The sequence below is a fragment of the Oryctolagus cuniculus genome, chromosome 5, assembly GCF_051225735.1.
Source record: "Oryctolagus cuniculus isolate XC-2025 breed Fujian yellow rabbit chromosome 5, ASM5122573v1, whole genome shotgun sequence".
In the NCBI taxonomy this organism is placed as follows: Eukaryota; Metazoa; Chordata; class Mammalia; order Lagomorpha; family Leporidae; genus Oryctolagus; species Oryctolagus cuniculus.
Genome location: NC_142871.1, coordinates 51894463 through 51915936, shown reverse-complemented (window position 1 = coordinate 51915936; position 21474 = coordinate 51894463). Strand labels below are relative to the sequence as shown.

The 21474-nt window shown below is 40.7% G+C and overlaps 1 protein-coding gene across 4 annotated transcripts in view; it reads left to right on the top strand.

The window, feature by feature from the left end:
- Nucleotides 1–21474, top strand: part of SLC35F1 (solute carrier family 35 member F1) — a 586228-nt gene that overhangs the window by 553704 nt on the left and 11050 nt on the right. The window lies entirely within an intron of this gene.

Here is a 21474-nt window from a genome sequence, read left to right as displayed (position 1 = left end):
TTTGGGTATTCACATTTTGGCTCTAAGACAAAAGCAACATTTTGTCCTAACAGACCAGAAACTGTGGACAATTGAGAAGAAAAGATATGAAGTAGCCAAGAAGGAAAGGGAATTTGGAAGAACAGGGGTCAGTTTTTCTGACACCATTCAGCCCAGAATGGGCTGGGAAGCTGGGAAGATTTGTACAGTTCCCAACCCCAAAATATATTCTGCCAAAAGCACTGGTATATCCTGTTCCCTTTGTAGAGAAGACATAATTCCTAGAGGTTTTGCAAAGCAGCTCAAGTACATAATCAGAATTATTATTGAGAGAAGCCTCAGTCATAACCCTGAAACAGATTAAGAAGAGTATAACCAAGGCTTGTAGCCAGGGAGACCAGAAACAGATCTGGAAGCCTGGAGAGGCTGAGAAAGTGGCTATATCAGTAGACAAGAATAAAGTACTCAAGTTCCTATTTTCCCCACAATTAAAAATATTATTTATTTATTTATTGTTTGAAATAAAGGTAGAGACGGGAGAGAAAGAGAGAGAGAGAGAAATATCCTATTCACTGACTCACCAGCTACTCCCAGTGGCTGGCTCTGGCCATTCCAAAAGCAGGAGCCCAGAATTCAATCCAGATCTCTTTCTTGGGTAACAAGGCACCAACCAATGGATTCACTGCCTGCCGCCTCCCAGGATGCACATTACCAGGAAGGTGGAATCTGAAGTGGAGCCAGGACTCCAGGCTGGACACTCCAGCATGGATATGGGCATACCAAGCAGCATCTTAACTGCTGCCCCATACACCTGCTGCCTCAATTTTATTGAGGTATAGTTAGCAGATAAAAGTTATATGTAGGGCTGGCACCATGGCTCACTTGGTTAATCCTCCGCCTGCAGCACCAGCATCCCATATGGGCTCCAGGTTCCAGTCCCAGTTGCTCCTCTTCCAGTCCAGCTCTCTGCTATGGCCTGGGAAGGCAGTGGAGGATGGCCCAAGTGCTTGGGTCCCTGCCCCTGCATGGGAGACCAGGAGGAAGCACCTGGCTCCTGGCTTTGGATTGGCACAGCACCAGCCATAGCAGCCATTTGGGGGGTGAACCAACAGAAGGAAGACCTTCTGTTGTCTCTCTCTCACTGTCTATGACTCTGTCAAAAATTTTTTTAAAAAGTTATATGTAAATGTATTTCTCAGGTGTACAATGTGATGTTTTGATGTTTTGATATACATATCATTATGAAATGACTGTCATCAAGCTAATTAAGAGATATGTCACCTCATGTAATTTTATTTTTCACATGTTTGGGGAGACTACTTAAGATCTAACTTCTTGGCCGGCGCCACGGCTCACTAGGCTAATCCTCCGCCTTGTGGCGCCGGCACACCGGGTTCTAGTCCCGGTCGGGGCGCCGGATTCTGTCCCGGTTGCCCCTCTTCCAGGCCAGCTCTCTGCTGTGGCCAGGGAGTGCAGTGGAGGATGGCCCAGGTGCTTGGGCCCTGCACCCCATGGGAGACCAGGAGAAGTACCTGGCTCCTGCCATCGGATCAGTACGGTGCGCCGGCCGCAGCATGCTGGCCACGGCGGCCATTGGAGGGTGAACCAACGGCAAAGGAAGACCTTCCTCTCTGTCTCTCTCTCTCACTATCCACTCTGCCTGTCAAAAAAATAAAAAAAATAAAAAAATAAAAAGATCTAACTTCTTAGCAGATTTCAAGTCTGCAGTCCATTCTCATTAACTTCACTGTCTACACATTAAATCTCCAGAACTTACCCATCTTTTAACTGAAATCTTGTGCCTTTTGACCAGCTTTTGTCCCATGAGTTCCTTTTTGATATGGAGCCTTTTGCCCATGTGCTGGGAAAAAATGACAGCTTAAAGAAAATACCTAGAAAGCAGATGTTTGGCTTGCCTGTTAAAAATGCTTGCAATGCCTGCATTCCATATCTGAGTACCTGGGTCCAAGTTCCAACTTTACTCCCAATTCCAATTCCTACTAATGCATACTTTGAGAGGCAAAGGTGATGGCCCAACCCAAGTAGTTGGGTCCCTGTCACCCTTGTGGGAGACCCAGATAGAGTTCCTGGCTCTGAGCCTTGGCCAGGTACAATCCTGTTGTTGCAGATATTTGGAGGAATGAACTAGTGAATTGGAGATTTCTTCCCTACTTCCCTCCTCTTCAGTACCTACATCTCTCAAATAAATGACAAAAATGAAAGAAAAAGCAGCCACATGGGATTGGGCAATTTCTCTTGTGTGTAAGTTGCTTGGTCTATCTAGTGCAATCTCTGTACCAAGTCAAGTCATGACACAGGTCTCCCCCGGGGACGGCAGGGTCCCAAGCACAGGGGTCATCACCCACTTCTTCCAGGCTGCATTAACAGGAAGCTAAATAGGATAACGAGGAGCTAGGGATGCAAGCATCCTAAGTTGTGGCTTAGTCCACAGCACCACTATGTCTGCCCCTACAAGATGGTTTCTAGGTTGTTGTTGGTTTTGTTTTTGTTTTTGTTTTGTTTTGTTTTGTTTTAGATTTATTTATTTGGAAGTTGGAGTTAGAGAGAGGGAGAGACAGAGACAGAGATCTTGTATATACCGGTTCACTCCCCAAATGACCCCAATGGCTAGGGCTAGGCGAAGCTGAAGCCAGGAGCCAGGAGTTTCTTCCTCTGCTTTTCCCAGGCCATTAGCAGGGAGCTGGATCGGAAGTGGAGCACCCGTATGCATTGCAGGCATTGCAGGCAGAAGCTTAACCCGCTGTACCACTTGCCAGCCCCCAAGATTGTGTTTTTAATGACTGTATTTTATTCATGGAATTGGTTGTACTTTAGTTCTTTTAATCCAGGGTTTCTTACCCATGGCACTGTTGACATTTTAAGCCAGATGATTCTTTGCTATGTGGGGACTGTCCTCTGTGTTAGAAGCTATTTAGCAGCATCCCTGTTCTTGAGCCACTACATACAATAACAGTCACTGTCAAAAGCCTCCAACATGACCTGGAAGACGCTCCTGGCACCTGTCTTCAGATGGGCCCAGCTCCAGCTGTTGCGGCCATTTGGGGGGTGAACCAGCAGATGGAAGACCTCTCTCTCTCTCTCTGACTCTGTCTCTATGTAACTCTGCCTTTCAAATAAATAAATAAATCTTTAAAAAAAATTTTTTTTTAAAAGCCTCCACACACTACTGAATATTGAGAACCATGGTCTGTAGCTATTCACTGTGATGGCATCTCTTTTGGTCATTATAATGTGTAGAGCTAGCTTGTAGTAAGTTGTTGCTCACATTCTATGTTTCAGTATTTTTTTAAAAAATAAATTTTAAATAAATCTACATAATTATTTTCATTTTTAACCTGAAACAAAAGCCTTTAAAATAATTGGAGAATTCTATTGAGCCATCAAGAGCCTTACACGCAAAACTGAGTTTATATTAAGACAACCTATATGAGAACAGGCAACTGCTCATTTTCTCCTTCCTTTCATTATCATTGTACCTACAGTTGGTACTGAGTTCTTCAATAAACACTGCCTTGTATTACTTTCTAATTACTTTATGAACTATAGTATTTCATATCTGCAAAGAAATAAACCAAATATTTCATTAAGATAGAAAAATTAAAAAAAAAAACTCCTTAAACATTTCTAAAAGACACTTCCAGGCAATCCTTGTCTTTGCAATAAAATAGTCATTGTTTGGAAAATCCAGATTTTCTTTTTCCCTCAAGGCCCAGCTTGTCTGCCTTTGAGGTTGGCCTTGGGTTCTACCAATACACGGCCCAAGTTAGGAGAAGGGCAGGACAGAGTGGCCCCATCCCACCACAGTCAGATGTACCACATCAGAAAAATAATTTTTAAATAATGTATTATGTATTATGAAAAATTTCTGGCAAACTCAACAATGTTGGTAAATTTGTAGAATTCCATAGGTTTCATGGTATTGGGTTGTGTGTGTGTGTGATGAGAGAAACCTGGTTATATTTTTATAGCTCTTCTTTGGAAAAATGTCTATTTAAATTTTGTACATTTTTGATAAGATTATTTATCATTTTACCATTGACTTGTGATAATCCTCTATGCTAATATCCTAAACACTAGAATCTTATCAGATTTTTCTGAATATTTCTCCAATTCCATGGTTGTCCTTTATATTTCTTGCTGATGTCCTTTGAAGCACAAAAGTTTTTAACTTTGTGAAGTCCTGTTTATCTACTTGGTTATACTTTTAAAACATGAAAGAAAACAAGTAAATCCCACCACTGCCTTTGGGCTTCCAAGTCTTCCTTGGTTGCTTCCTGCTGCTTCTCCTCTCCAAGGTTGCCCATAGTAACTGCCAATCACCTTGCATTGTCTGCTCCCAGGGGATAGTTCAAAGTCACAGCCTAAGGAAGAGAAGATTAGACTCAGGTGAGGTCTCCTTAACTCACCAAAGAGTGCGCTGGAGAAGAGGCTTTAAGCCAGTAATGCTCCTTTGAGGATGAACAGCAGACTCATCTAAAGAGTTTTAGAACTTGGTTCTTGCTGTCTCGGAGTCCAACAGCCCAAGCAGCTGGTGTTCAAAGGCTCCCCAGGTGGATCTAGTGCCCAGGCAGGGTTAAGCCGCAGACTGAGTCACCATACCGACTTTCAAACCTTGGTGGGGAAATGGAATTAAAGGTTACGTTTATTTCGATGAGTCTTCAACAAGTTCATGGGGAAAAAATGCATGGATAGGATCCCTGCTGCAAGCAAGGGAACAAGGACTAAAGAGTAAAAATTACAGTTATTGATAAAAATAAAGAAACACTGTTAGCAAGTAGTCATCTCAAACTGGAAGTATCTGCCTTGGGAAACAGGAGTTCCTATCCTTGGAGCAAACAGGACAAGAATGTGAGGCGGAGAATGCATGTGGAGGAGCTCCCATTTCAGTGCTGGGGATTGGACCCAGTGACTTCTGAGATCGCATTGGGCTTTACTGTGATCTGCAGTTACAGTTTATTCTTTTGTTAATCATGATATCATCACCATCTGCCACTCTCTTGTCTGACTAAAATTTATAAATATCTGCAAGTTGAGATGGAGGGACTATTTTCTAACAGATGTTGCTTATCCAAACAGAGCCAAATGAAGCTCTCCTGCCCAACATTGACTATTTGCTTTTTGTCACTTTCCACCCTTGGAAAACAATCCATTCCTTTTCCCTCCCATCAGCCCACTGTCTGCAGCACCTCTGCTCCTTGTGTTGATTGCCATGTTGACTGGATAATAATGCCCCACATTGCTGGAAAGCAAAAGGCCTTATTCTGAACTAGACCATCTGGATAATGTAGTGCTTTTGCAAATCCTGATTTTATAAGACCTCTGAGAAGGAGCTATATATTTCTGTTCTTTATTACCTGACAACATTATTGAATCCAAAATAGTAAATATCTAGCAACCCACAGAAAGCACAGGAAGTGAGCTTTACTGGGCCTCAGAGACCCCCAAAACCAAACCCCAGAAGAGATTGGTATGGAGGCTTTTCACTTTGCTACTGTACTTAGCTTTGCAAGGTCAGAGGTTGATCTGTCACAAACTCCATCACCTTATATGTATTATACAAACAGGACACTTTTGCAATATAAAGGGTTTAGTTTCCCATTTCTCCTATAATAAATTACCACAAATTTATTGATTTAACCCAAACTTACTATCTTATAGTTACGGAAGTTAGAGTCTCTCTGGGCTAAAATCAAGTTTTAGCAAAGAGTTCTGGTGCTTCTAGAAGCATCTAGGGACCACCTGTGTTCCTTGGCTCGTGGTCCCCTTCCTTTGTCTTCAAAGCCAGCGGTACAGCATCGTCAAATCTGACTCTGTCTTTCCTGCTTCCTTTTCATAGACAGCAAAATGACAGTGGGAACACCTGCGTACTCCAGGATACTCTCCTCTTCTCCAATTCTCAACCACTTCTGCAAAGCTCCTTTTACCATGTAACTTATTCACGGTTCCAGGGATTAGGATGTGAATATCTTTGGGGACCCATTATTTTGCCTATCCCAGGGGGAATATTATAATTACTCCAGGATGATAGGGGTGCACTGGCTCCAAGCTGGCTGCCTAGAACATGTGGACTCACTGTTCAGAAGCCCTGTGTTGATGATAAGCACACATTGTCCACCTGCAGACCCTCTGTGCTCTGCTTATTGAATTTCTCAGCTGACTTTGGAATTAGTCATGGTTACCTGGTAATGTGATTTTAATAAAGAAAACACTAAGGTTTTTAGGTGGAGAATAAATTGTGGTGGTTGGGGGGGATCTCTTCAGTGTCAACCATGTGAGTATGAATTAAGTAGGATAGTGTACCAAAAATGAGCCACAATGTTATCGGCCACCTAAATTAAAATTAGTATTTCGGGTTTTTACCTTAAGTTTAGAGAAGCATTCTAAGCTCGGGCACAAACGAGATGGGCAACATGGTAAAGTTCAGGATTTAGTTGGGGAAGTGAGAGAAATACACAGGAATGTGAAAGCTTTATTAAGGGAGGGGGCCTAAGAAGGGTAAATTGGGAGTTCCACAACCAGGTTTTTCCAGAGAGCTGGCCAGAGCCGGCAAGCGAGAGAAGGCTTGCGGGCAGGATTCCAGTGGGCAGTGCGGGAGAGTGGCAAGCAGCGCCTGACAGCCAGTATGAGAAGAGAAAAGGCAAAAATGGCCGCACACAAGAGGTACATGGGAGAGCTGCAGGGGAGGGCTCAGAGCACTCCATGCCTCCCACTTCCAAAAGAGGAGCCTTTACGTAGTGTGACTGACAGGTGGGTTGATACAGGTAAAATCAGGTTGGGGGGTGGGGGGGGAGTGATCTCCAGCACGTAAGCCTAATTCAAATACCACATCTACATCAGAGCCAAGGGAGCCTAGATTCAAACATGGCTCCTTTTTAATCTGTAAGTCCTTTGGACCACTTACTTATCCTGTCTGAACTCCAAGGTGATTGAATTTGCTTTATGGAGTTTTTGAAGGTATGAAATTAAATAACAGATAAGCAGGCCCTAAACATAATGCATGCCTCTGGTTCAACATAGTGACTCAGGATTAGTAACCGCCATTTTGGAATTCTTCATCTTATTTTAAGATTTAGTAACAAAGTGCAGCTCCTAATGTGGTGTGAGTGCTAACTTATTACTTGTTTGAAATGGCAAACCTGGTGTCTCATGAAGAAGAATGCAGAAAATATTGTGCCTATTATTTTCATCTGCATTTTTTAATTCCTTCATTCCTTACAATAGAATTCTTGACGACCAGCAATACAAAATATTTGAGCGTTACTAAAATAAAACACCAATACATTCTTTCACTATGAGCCATTCTGTGCGGAACATTCTTCAGGAAAATAGCAGTCAGCAGTGAATATGCAGAATATTCTTTTTTGCCCCACATTTAAAATAGAAGATGACTTACTCCACACATTTTTGTTACCTTTTCAAGGCTTAATATTGCCATGGAATTGCTGTAATAATTAAAGTTGAGAGTAATTTCATAAGAAGATAATATTTTTGTAAGTTCTAATAAAATAAACTAGAAATTGATGGAGCAAAAATGAGCCTTGTATGTTCTCTTCAAGTCCCCTTCAAACATTCCACTTGGGTCATTAGCTCATCTGCTTCTCCAGCTGAACAGCCTGGAAACAGCAGTGATCCCATCTGTGGAGTAATAGCTTAGGGAAGTAAGGGCTACGTACATTTTTTTGCTCTTGTACAAGGAAAATGTGCTTATCGCCCAAATACTCATTACTAAAAAAAGGAGAGATGTCAAAATCATTCATCCAGGAAAGCTACTGTGATTATTCTGGGTAATGTGATTAATGTGAATTTTGTAGGATTTCATCTACATGTTTTCCGCTAGGAAACATTCTGCCTGCTTTTTTCTGCCTTTTATACCAGGTAATTTATTTTATAATTGCTGTGAAGTTTTAGATAATCATAAAGCTTTCTTAATGTTGACTGCCAGTGCTAGCAACCCAGGTCACACCCTGCAAGGACAGGTGGAGAGCTGCACCATCCACCCCTCCCCATCAGCCACTAAAATCATGCACCATGGGTACCACTATCTCCTCCTGTTTCGTTGTTGTTATAAAAGATAATTCTGCACATGGGGTCATTTTAACAATGTATTGTTTACATTAAGTTTTAAAGAATTTCATCCAGCAATTAGTTATTTATTCCATGCCTTCTCCTATGTGTCAGTGACTGTTTTGGTTCTCAACTCTTTATTTATAAATAAACATGGCAGGAACACCAAAAATCACCAGGGAGATGAATGCAAAGGATGAGATTCCAAACCAGTGATGCGTGAATAGACCAGCAATTTCAAGTATCCTTGACATCTGAACACTAACGCCAGAGAGCTTGCAGAGACTGGAAACTTTCATTAAGAGTGGAATCTTTGATTCACCATGGATCAGAATCTTGAGCCAAGCAACCCTGTTGATCCTTGGTGGCAGTGAGCCATTTCATTAATGTAACAGCACTTTAAAAGCCAGAGCAGGCAGCCTCACTCAGTGGCAGCTGATGAGCATAAAGCAACCCTTCACATCTTATTTATAGAAATGCCCTGATAAGAAACCTGCTATATTTCTTTTGGTAAGAATAGTATCTTAAAAGTCTATGAATTTTAAGCTCATAGTGGCCAAATGTAATTGTACATGGGAGGTTTTAAAATGAATACTTAGCCTTTTATGACTCTCTTCAATACTTTTTAAACTATCGTTGATGACTTAAGAATTGGGGAAGTGGCCATCAGTGAGGCCCAAAACCATTCCACATAAAATACTAAGGTGTTAGAGCAGGGAATGTCTGAACTTGGCTTTCCCCTACCCAGTAACTGGGAACAGCTGCTTCTGAGGCTTCTACTTGCTGAATTAGTTGGGGTAAGTGGTGCTGGTGTCCAGTGGTGGGGGAGGTGCAGTCATTCAAGAACCCAGCCTCCTTCCATCTTGTGGCTCTGCCATTCTCTAGGGCAGCTATGACCTTTGAGCCAGTGCCCTGTTTTTGTAAATAAAGTTCCACTGAAGCATAGCCATGCATATTTCTTTACACATTGTCCACAGCTGCTTCTGAGCTACAGTGTCAGTGTTGAGACATTGTGAAAGAGTGTGTCATCTGCAAGCCTAAAATATTTACTATCTAGCTCTGTAAGACAAAGTTTGACAATGACTAGGCCCTTGGAGTCCTCTGCAGGACTCCCATTGAGACAGCCTGAGGCATTTATGGTTGTGTCTAAAGTGGGGTGTCTACAACATCCTCCCTCTTCTATTGGCCAGATCTCAGTCTCCTGGTCATACCTACTTGCAAGGGAAGCTGGGAGATATAGTCAATCTGCTTGTGCTGGAAGGGGGAAAAAAAAAAAAGACAAGTTTAGTGAAGAAATAGCCAGTTTCTACCACATTAGAAATCTCCATTTGCCAGAAATATTGGAAGAATCAGAGATGTTGGGGATAAATTGTGAGGCAGGCCTGACATGATAGCCAGAAGTCAAAGTTCCTTTCATATGAATCTGCTTGTAAACTCTACATCACAAAACAGGTCTTCTGAACTTACCACATCAGGAGAAGCTGCAAGGGAGGATGGAACAAGTCAGAGGTGGTGCAGACCCTTCACACGGAAAGGCTGTGGCTGCACTGGGGTATAGCTGGAAATAATGGCTGTGTGTCTTTCAGGCGAAAGCATGGGATGTGTTTTTTTTTTTTTTGAGAAAGTCTCAGATGTCTTGTATACACTTGCATGTCAGCTTGGTCTGTGGTCTGTCCCATCCAGGGTTATGATCCTTTGTGCCTTGGTTACCACAGAACTCCAGATAATGGCCAGCTCCAGTGATCCCCTGCATCCCCAACTTTCTGCAGAGGTAGATGACAGCTTCTATTCCTCAGGATGTTTCTTAGCTCGCCCCTGAATTTGTCTAATTACCATTTCAATCCTCTCCAAAGTAGAGAGGTACTCTGGTGGGCCGCTCCACTTGTACCCTGTGAGTGCCTGCTGGTAGGCAATGCTGGCCTGCAACAGTGCTGAGTCATGTTGGAATTTTCAGACTCAGCCTTGGCTACCATCTTTTGGAATTTATGGTTGCTACCAAAAATTTGGCTAGTTTTGATTTTAGAGTTCCTGCCGTTAAACACTGGCAGGTTCTTCCCTCTGCCCTCTTTAATCAGAAATATTTTTATTGCCATATTCATATGTACAGGTATTCCTATTATAGGTATAAATGTTCAACCAAGCTGTAAGGATGTTCATAAAAATGTGAATTCGAGCACAGGGCAGATAGGATAGCAGTGTTGTCACACGCCTGAGACTGATTATGAATTCCAGTTCTATTATCTTAACAAGGGGTCCCATGAGTCCATTTAGCTGTCTGATGAAACCTACAGGTCTCTTTCCACAATGTTTTTAAATGTCTAAAATCAAATACCTGGGATTACAAATCCAATTATATTAAAATTATCAGAATATTTTAAAATGTGATGATATGGTAATATATGAATCACAAAAGCCAGACACGGATCTAATAACTGCTGTCAATTGAAAACTGAGAATAAGCAATATTTGGATAGCTCTGTAGCAATTGTATTGTGATATAAAATATATGTGATTTCTGCTAGTGAAAAGACTTGAGGTACCTTTGAGGTGCTGATAGTACTAATGGTACCATAGCTCATTGCTTTCATTTATAAATTCTAAATCTCAGCTGGAAGCCGGTGAAAATAAAGATCTAAGTTTCACATCCAGTTTCACAGACCTCCTGAATTCTATAGCGAGAACCCTGGTTAAGAATTTTGATCCAACCAGTTATACAGCCTTATACAAAAGTTACTTCTCTCATTCTTTGTTTATCAGTAAAATGAAGGTCACAATAGTAACCATTTCATAAGGTTAATTGTGAGAAGTAAATGAAAAACTACAGGCAAATCATTTACTGCAAAAATCACAGTGAACAATCAGTAAGTAATGTTACTATTGAAGATGGTAGAATTTTCAGTATTTTATATTTAATGTTCTTCCCACTTTTAAGTATTACAAAAACAGTATATGGACATTTATTATTATTGTATTCATACAATGAAGTTATTTTCAATTTGAAAATTAAAAACCCAGCAATCCCCTCAAATAAAAAGGAAGCCTAAATGCAAATTTCTGCCATTGAGAAAATGGAAACAATTGCAAAAGACACTGATTAGAAGGTTATTAAACTTCATAAAAGATTTATTTATTTGAAAGGCAGAGATACTGAGAGAAAGAGCTCTTCCATCTGCTGGCTTAATCACCAAATGCCCACAACGGCCAGATCTGGGCCAGGCTGAAGTCAAAAGCATGGAACTCCACTGTTGCCTGTCCTGTGGGTGGCAGGGGCCCAAGCACTTGAGCCATGCTCCACTAGTTTCCCAGACACACCAGGAGGTTTATGGGTTGGAAGTGGAGCAGCTGGAACTTGAACTGGTGCTCATATGAGATGTTGGTATCTCAGGCAGCAGCTTAACCCACTGCACCACAATGCTTGCCCAAGCACACCGTTTTTATAATAGAATTTTCCATAAACTTGTTGAAGACCACATGGACTGTTTCTACATTTCTTTATCTATGTTTGTGGATATACACTAAGGGTGAGTAAACTTTTCTGTAAAGGGCCAGGATGTAAATACTTTAAGATTTAAAAGCCATGTAGTTTTTGTCACAGCTACTTAATTCTGCCATGATATTGATGTGGTCCAATAAAACCTCACAAAACTGGGACGCTACCAGATTTGTTAATTAATCTTAAATGTAGACCTTTATTGTCCTTGTGAACTTTTCCTTTATCATTGGCACCAGGAAATAGCCATTTCCTCTGCACTTCAAATGTACAGATTTATCTTCAAAGCTAATTGTAATTATTGTCACTCAATTTTAAAATAAGTGAAAAATTTGTGTTCTTCATGAAATCTAAGGCCATATCTGTTTGATTTGTTTTAAAGAATGCCTGTGGGATGCACACAATGCGGTACAGTATCTTTAGTTTAGTGGTTTACTGTTTTTATTTCATGTATAGAATGAGTCGGATGAATGAAAACCAGCAGCCCTGAGCTAACTTGTGAGAGGGGAAAAATATTAAAGCAATAGCTCATGTAGTAGTCAGAATTCCGTTACTATTATAAAATACCAGAACTTGGATATTTTATAAAGAAACACAATCCCTTCTGGCTCCCAGTTCTGGTTGGAGGTGGCAGAGCCACATCTGAAGATGGACTTTTTGCTGGTAGAGTCCTGAGTTGGCACAAGAGATACCACGTGGCAAAAGATAGGAAGTGCACAAGGGTCCCAGTTTCTCTCCTTCCTCTTAAAAAGCTGCCAGGATTTAATCTTTGGGCTCCATTTCGATGCCTTACCTAATCCCAATCACTCCCGGAAGGCCCCATCTCTAATCCCTAAATGCCATCATCAGATGAGTTTCTACCCTATTAATACCTTACAATAGGAATCACATTTTTATTACATTTGTTGTTAATGTAAGATATTGAATTATAAGTTCATATAATTATTTTTTAAACACTGTATTTAAAACTGGCTCGCACAGCTCTTGGAAGTTGAACAGTTGCGCTCTTACTCTGTTATGCTCTGGCTCTAGCATGTGTTTTTTTATTTTAATTTCTCAAATTTATTTTTCATTTTTATTAATATAAACAGAACAAATTTTATGTATTTCACAGGTACAATTCTAAGAAGATAACCACACTTACCTCCCCCCTCTGTCCCTCCCTCAGTCCCCCTCCTTTCTTCCTTAATTTTAACATGAGTCTTTGGAACGGGCAAACTATGCTTAGACCATTGTGACTTACAAATAACTATGAATGATTTGGGAACAAAGACATCCAGAGCCAGAGAGAGCATTCTACATGGATTTCATTTATGTATGACACCTCAGAAGAAACAATGATATTGTCAAATTAACTTTTCCCAGAGTCACATGTGGCCAGAGAAAAGAAACCATTATATACTCAGGCTAATTTGACAGTAAAGCTTTTTTTCTAAGCACAGATCTCTTTACAGATTAGCAATGTCTCATCATTCCTTTAGTCTTCAAAGAGATTTAAACAGAAACATACAGGTAATTATAGGTATCAAAATTAGGGGACGCCTCTAGATTTTTAAGTTAAAATATGTTTATATAATAGCAGCATAAAGCCAAGTTCACTTGCTCTTTGAGTATTAAGGCATTAGACAGTTTTATTTTTATAATAATCATACAGCTTAATTTATTATTTTTTACCTAGAAACCTTTTATTTAAAGTATACAAACTTCATGCATTTCACATATACAAATTTAGGAACATAGTGATTTTTTCCACCCTACCCTCCCTCCACCTGCACCCCTACCCTTCTTCCTCCCTCTCCTTTTTAAAAGGGTAAAAAGAAACAAGAAGTGTTGCTGAATGTCTCATTCTCATGTTTATAGTACTCCATGGATTTCAAGGATTATATAACACTGTGAAAATTCAATAATAATGATATTGTAAGATTTTATTATGGAATAACTAAAAATTCTGGGCCCAATGCCAGTACTTTGCTATGATGTTCTGGAATTTAAAAGTGAACATTAGGACTATTTAGAAGGTGACAGCTACCTGTCAGAAACCAAACTGCTTATTTAGAAAAAATGATTAACTATTAAACCATAATATGATTTCTTTTATGACAGCTGCCACATCATAATACTCTTTATGAATAAATTACTCACCCGTTTATTTCATTTTTCTTTTTCGTGTCACTGCCAGGTACATGAAAGGAAGGAAATAAAGAGTTCCAGTATGGTTGCCAGGGAGCTCATTTTTCATTTTGTCAAGGAGTTTCCTTCTCCTGCAGCTGTGATGGTGTTTCTTGATGATCATTTATTTCTATGAATTGAGAAAGAACAGCTTCCAAGTTCATCAATAATCCATTAAGGTTGTTCCATGATATTTTGTACCAAAGTTGAGTTCTTCCCCTATGCAAAAGAAATACGAATTTCCTTTAGAAACATGGAATGGAAGAAACAAAAAGAATTACTTTGTCATGCAGTAGCCATGAAATTAGGAGAGTGGGAGGAAACTTGGGCCTAGGATCAATGCCTCAGGGCACCGTGTCAGCTGTCACAGTAGGACTGAGGACATTACTCAGCCTTGACCGTCTCCCATGTCCTTAGCATGAAGATATTCATCACGGTATCCCTTACTTTGCTCAGAGATCATTTCTTTGAAGATAGAAATAAATGATATGTACACGAAAACACTATGGGAGAAGTAGCAACAGCATCATTTGCCAACTAGATGGTCATCTCATTCAGAATCACTCACTGAGCTTTCCTGAGTATGATTCTCTTCTTAGAACCCTTTCCAGGCTGCAAGGAAGGTGACGAATGGAGTAATAGGAAGAAGTTTATCGATGAAATATTGGCAGGAGTTATACCCAGCACAACACACAGTTTATATGATTGCTGTAGAAGACAAATGTAAATCCCACCCATTAAAGAGATTCCATGTGAAAAAGAATAAATGCACCATGAGAAATTCTTAGTGAATGATCACGTGCCCTCAGAACAATCAACTTCAGTAACTGATTTTCAATCTCAATTTCCCTCTCCTTCATTCCCATATCTCATCTATCAGCAAAATCTGTTGATCCTCCTCTGAAATGGATGCCCTTCTATTTCTACCATGAGCACTAGACCCTTACAATGGTCTGTCTTCCTGCTTTCATTCCTTTCATTAGTTTCCTCTCCCCCACCAGCAGCCAGCGTGATCCTTTTAAAACACAAATCGGATGATGTTCCCCCCTGCTGAACATCCTTGGATGCTTCTTTCTCATTGTCTTTTCAGTGAACAGCATGTGCCCTGCTGACCTCTAAGGATCCAACCACTGTCCCTTCCTACCCCTCTACGTACACTCCTGACACTTACCCACCATTCAGTGCTTCAATGTCCTCTTCTTAGAAAGGGTTCAGAAAGTAACAATTATTTCTTCATGTATTATTAGGAGGGTGAACAATGTAAATCCCATCAAACAGCATTGTGTTCTGAGTGAGCACTTGACCATGATTCACTATTAAGTATTAGACATTAGGAACATGGGCTGTCCCTGGAGCCCTGGAATAGCCAAGCCCTTTATTCCCCAGGGCCTCTGCCCTTGCTGTTCCTCTACCTGTACTCTCTTCCCTCCGCTGCTACCACAGATGCTCCTTCTTTAGGTCACAACTTAAACGCCTCCTCTTCCAAGAGGACTCTCCTTAACCATGTAGGTGACCCCCACTTAAATGCTCTCACAGCATCCTGCCACCTGTTTACCTACTTTTTGACATTTCTCAAAACTATTACAGGTCAATTCTTTCAATTTGTTTTAGTCTATTATCATAGACTGGAAATTATGATTAAATCCATAAGCCATATCCCCAGCACATGACACAGAGTAGGAACTCAATGGTGTCTACTGAAGTGATGGATGGGTACGTGATACTTAGGGTCTGAGCTCACAGTTCAATTCAGTGACTGAATAATCAGCTAATGCATTTGCTACTTTCATGTGCTACAGGAATAGATTACCGTAAACTGGCTAGCTTAAAACAGTAGAAACTTATTCTCTCAAAACTCTGGAGGCCACAAGTCTGAAATTATTTTCATGTGATTGAAATAGACGTTCAGCAGAGCCATAATCCTTGCAGAGGCTCTTGAGGAAAATATGCTCCTTTTTTCTTTTTTTTTTTTTTAAGATTTATTTGTTTATTTGAAAGAGTTACACAGAGAGAAGGAGAGGCAGAGAGAGAGCAAGGGGTCTTTCATCCACTGGTTTACTCTCCAATTGTCTGGAAGCCGAAAGCCAGGAGTTTCTTCCGGGTCTCCCATGTGGGTGCAGGGACCCAAGGACTTGGGCCATCTTCTACTGCTTTTCCAGGCCACAGCAGAGAGCTGGATTGGAAGTGGAGCAGCCAGGACTTGAACCAGTGCCCATATAGGATGCCGGCACTGCAGGCGGCGGCTTTACCCACTGTGCCACACGCTGGCCCCAATGCTCCTTTTTTTCTTCCAGCATCTTTGGCTGCCAACATTCCACGCTTCAGGCAGCATCATTCCAATCTTTAAGGCCGACATCTTTGGACCTCTTTCTGCTCGATTTCCACATCCTCTTCTTTCCCGTGCATCTAAAAATCTTTTTCTGCCTTCCTCTTACAGCAGACATATGATAGCAATCAGGACCGACCTGAATAATCCATGTGTTAATATGTTTTCTGGGAATGCCATAACAGTATACCACAGGCTGGATGACTTAAACAACAGGAAGTTGTTCCTCATGGTTCTGGAGGCTGGAAGCCTCACATGAAGACCCAGCAGGGTTTGCTCTGTGGTTAGGGCTCTCTTCCTGCTTTGCTATCCTTATGATCTTATTTAATGTTAATTACTTCTTTAGAGTCTCCCTCCTCAAGCACAACTACACTGGGGGTTTAGGCTTAATATGAATTGTGGGAGGGTGGTGGGGAGAACCAGCCATCCATAGCACCCAGGGTAATCTCTCATCCCAAGATCATTCATGCAATCACATCTGAAAAATCCTTTTTTTCCAAATAATATAACTAATATTCACAGGTCCTGGGAATCATAACCAGGATGTTGCTGGTGGACTATTTTTCAGCCTACTGCATCAAGAGAGAAAAATGAATTGCTTCAATTATTCACTGTATGCATGGGTATTCAAACATGATTTATGCAAAATAAGATGTAGCTGCTCAAAATTAATAAACAAGGTAAAAAAAAAGGATGTTGTAATTCCTTTGACTTAAGTAATTATGCGTAGTTATAAAAAATTCAACATAAAAAAGTCCAAACCATTTCTGAAAACCAGAGATTGATTATTTGCATTGACAAAAAAAGCCTTTGGTTTAAGATGAATTGATTGTGTGCTCTTCTTTTAAATAGCTTATTCCATAAATATGTTAGCAAGTCCAATTTTTTTTTTAAACTTTTATTTAATGAATATAAATTTCCAGAGTACAGCTTATGGATTACAATGGCTTCCCCCCCATAACGTCCCTCCCACCCGCAACCCTCCCCTCTCCCACTCCCTCTCCCCTTCCATTCACATCAAGATTCATTTTCGATTCTCTTTATATACAGAAGATCAGTTTAGCATACATTAAGTAAAGATTTCAACAGTTTGCTCCCACACAGAAAGATAAAGTGTAAAATACTGTTTGAGTACTAGTTATAGCATTAAATCTCAATGTACAGCACACTAAGGACAAAGATCCTACATGAGGAGTAAGTGCACAGTGACTCCTGTTGTTGACTTAACAAATTGACACTCTTGTTTATGGCATCAGCAGTCACCCTAGGCTCTTGTCATGAGCTGCCAAGGCTATGGAAGCCCCCTGAGTTCACTGACTCTGATCATTTTTAGACAAGGCCATGGTCAAAGTAGAAGTTCTCTCCTCCCTTCAGAGAAAGGCACCTCCTTCTTTGATGACCCGTTCTTTCCATTGGGATCTCACTCGCGGAGATCTTTCATTTAGTTTTTTTTTTTTTTTTTTTTTTTTTTTTTGCCAGAGTGTCTTGGCTTTCCATGCCTGAAATACTCTCATGGGCTTTTCAGCCGGATCCGCATGCCTTAAGGGCTGATTCTGAGGCCAGAGTGCTGTTTAGGACATTTGCCATTCTATGGGTCTGCTGTGTATCTCACTTCCCATGTTGGATCATTCTCTCCCTTTTTGATTCTATGAGCTAGTATTTGCAGACACTATTCTTGTTTATGTGATCCCTTTGATTCTTAGTCCTATCATTATGATCAATTGTGAACAGAAATTGATCACTGGGACTAGTGAGATGGCATTGGTACATGCCACCTTGGCAAGTCCAATTGATTGGTGAACTTTTCAGAAAAGCTTTTGAGGAAACTTTTTTTTTAATTCCTCCAACTTTTTTTAACTTTTATTTAATAAATATAAATTTCCAAAGTACAACTTTTGGATTATAGTGGCATTTTCCCCCCATAACCTCCCTCCCACCCGCAACCATCCCATCTCCCGCTCCCTCTCACATCCCTTTCACATCAAGATTCATTTTCAATTATCTTTATATACAGAACATCAATTTAGTATATGCTAAGTAAAGATTTCAACAGTTTGCTCCCACACAGAAACACAAAGTATAAAGTACTGTTTGAGTACTAGTTATACCATTAATTCACATAGTACAACACATTAAGGACAGAGATCCTACATGGGGAGTAAGTGCACAGTGACTCCTGTTGTTGATTTAACAATTGATACTCTTATTTATGGTGTCAGTAATCACCCGAGGCTCTTGTCATGAGCTGCCAAGGCTATGGAAGCCTCTTGAGTTCACCAACTCTGTTCTTATTTAGACAAGGTCATAGTCAAAGTGGAAATTCTCTCCTCCCTTCAGAGAAAGGTACCTGCTTCTTTGTTGGCCCGTTCTTTCCACTGGGATCTCACTCACAGAGATATTTCATTTGGGTTATTTATTTATTTATTTATTTTGCCAGAGTATCTTGGCTTTCCATGCCTAAAATACTCTCATGGGCTTTTTAGCCAGATCCGAATGCCTTAAGGGCTGATTCTGAGGCCAGAGTGCTATTTAGGACATCTGCCATTCTATGAGTCTGCTGTGTATCTCACTTCCCATGTTGGATCGTTCTCTCCTTTTTAATTCTATCAGTTAGTATTTGCAGACACTAGTCTTGTTTATGTAATCCCTTTGACTCTTAGTCCTATCATTATGATCAATTGTGAACTGAAATTGATCACTTGGACTAGTGAGATGGCGTTGGTACATGCAACCTTGATGGGATTGAATTGGAATCCCCTGGTATGTTTCTAACTCTACTGTTAGGGGTAAGTCTGGCTGAGCATGTGCCGAACTGTACATCTCCTCCCTCTCTTATTGCCACTCTTATATTTAACAGGGATCACTTTGAGGAAAGTTTTTATAACTATTTTTGCTTTAGAATTTTTTCTGTGCTATAACAATATCAACAGTGTACTGCGGAAAGCACTGCAGGAAGTGTTTTACATGTATCAGCTCATTTAATACTCCTAATAGCCCCACATGGCAAGTGCTATTATTGTCCTTAGTTCACTAGTGAATGGCCTAAGGCTTGGAGAGGTGGGGACTTGCCTAAGACCCCAAAAGAAGAAATTGCTATACTGGAATGCAGACTACAGCATCTGACTTTAGATTCATATTGTGAAACACCACTTGGAGTTCCCTGAAAAATATCATTAAACACTCTTTTTATAAAACATTATATTGAGTCTAATCAATTAGTGTCACTGATTTTTATGTTACCAATTGTATTAGTCAGTGTCCTCCAGAGACAAAGAATCAGCAGGCTATGCACATATGTGCATATATGTTAGCATGTATGTATATAAAAAGAAGAGAACTTGATCTTAGGGAGTTAACTCATGCAACTATAAAGAGCAGGCAAGTCCAAAGTCTGCAAGGAAGTCCAGCAGGAGAAAGAGCTAGAGAAGACTTGATGGAGGCAGAATTCTCTCTTTTTTGAGGACTCTTAGTCTTTTTCCTAAGACCTTCCACTGATTGAATGAGGCCCACTCACGTTGTGGAGGGCAATTTGCTTTATTCAGAGTCCACTGATTTAAATGTTAATCTCATTGTTAAAATATCAGGTTTCTAGGTACTGTGGCCTAGTCAATTTGACTCATAAAATTAACCATGACTGGGGCCAGCACTGTAGTGTAGTGGGTAAAGCTGCCACCTGCAGTGCCGGCATACCATATGGGTACTGGTTCAAGTCCTGGGGCCTGTTCCACTTCTGACCCAGCTCTCTGCTATGACCTGGGAAAGCAGTAGAAGATGGCCCAAGTCTTTGGCCCCTGCACCCACATGGGAGACCCAGAAGAAGTTTCTGGCTCCTGGCTTTGGATCAGCCCAGCTCTGGCCATTGTAGCCATTTGGGGAGTGAACCAGTGGATGGAAGACTCTCTCTCTCTCTCTCTCTCTCTCTCTCTCTCTCTCTCTGCCTCTCTGTAACTCTGCCTTTCAAATAAGTAAATAAATGTTAAAAAAAGAAAATTTAACCATGACAAGCAGCCCATCCATTTTCAAGTTGGCAGCCGTATATATACAACTGTGCCATTATTTATTTTTAAAACTTTATTTGTTTTAAAGGCAGAGAGAGAGAGAGAGAGAACTTCCATCTGTTACATTCACTCCTCAAATCCCCAAAGACAGGACTAGTTAAGGCTGACACCCAGAGCCAGGAAGTCCATCTGGGTCTTCCACGTGGATGACAAGAACTCAAGCACTTGCGCTGTCACCTGACATTCCCAAGGCATATTACCAGGAACCTGAATCAAAAGCAGAAGAGCCAGGACTCAAACCAGCATTTTGACATGATATGCGGGTGTCCCAAACAATGGCTTAACCTGCTGCGCTACGATTCCCTCCCCGAAGTATATCTTTAAATAACATTTAATCTTCAAATAAAGACAATAATAGAGTCATACTTTTCTCTAGCATGCAACTGAAAACACACTAAGCACTTCCCTGGAGGAAATGCAAAGTCCAGGGATGATACATGTTCTTCTCTTTGATATCCTACAACTTAAACATGCAGAGTTAATATCTCTTAGATATCAGAAGGAGATGATAGAAGGAAGAAACCTTTGATGTATACCACATACACATACACACAAACATACTCATAACAAAATAAGGGAGAAATACTCATCACAATTACGTTCTCATTTCTGTCACAGGTCACATGGCCATAGCTAGGATTCATAATCACCTTCCACGATATCTCCTGTATTCTCTTTGCCCTCAGCAAGAAACATAGCTGGTCATGATTCTGTATTTCATGGGGTTACCCAAACCTTCATTACTAAAGGGTCAAGGCCATTAGTAATCCTTCCTGGATTGCATGATTGTAGTTTTTCATTGACTTTAATCACAGGGCTTGGCGTTACCAAGAGACATCTAAGGGGTCTCCTATATTCCAAACATGCTCTTTCTCCCTCCAAAGAGAAGTAGTAGCTTAGTTTTCCCTTCCTAGTCAGGATCAGTCACCCTGGGCCAGCCAGGACAGTAACTTCCTTCCTTGCCTGTTGATTCAGCAGTATTAGGAGCCCAAACAGACCAGATGGCAGTCTCAACTTTGAGTTTAATGGGATCATTATTCTGTCTCCTGGTGGAAGCATTCTTACCTTTGGAATAAAGACTTTCACATCAGCAGAGTGTAACTCACATTTAGGAAGTAAAATTTTGCTAGTGGATCACTAAGCCTCATAATGAATAGTGACATTTCCATTACTACCTTCTGATTTCCTTGTAATTGGGCAGGTGGGATGTGTTGGGCTGCAACACTACAACTTCTACGGACTAAATATCTTTCACTGGCTTTCAAATTGAGTCTCTTGCAAAAGTGCTCCAGCCTAGAGTGCATCTCCATGTAGTGCCAAGGAAAATAGATGCCTTATGATACAAGTGTCCAGAGTTAAGGCCACTG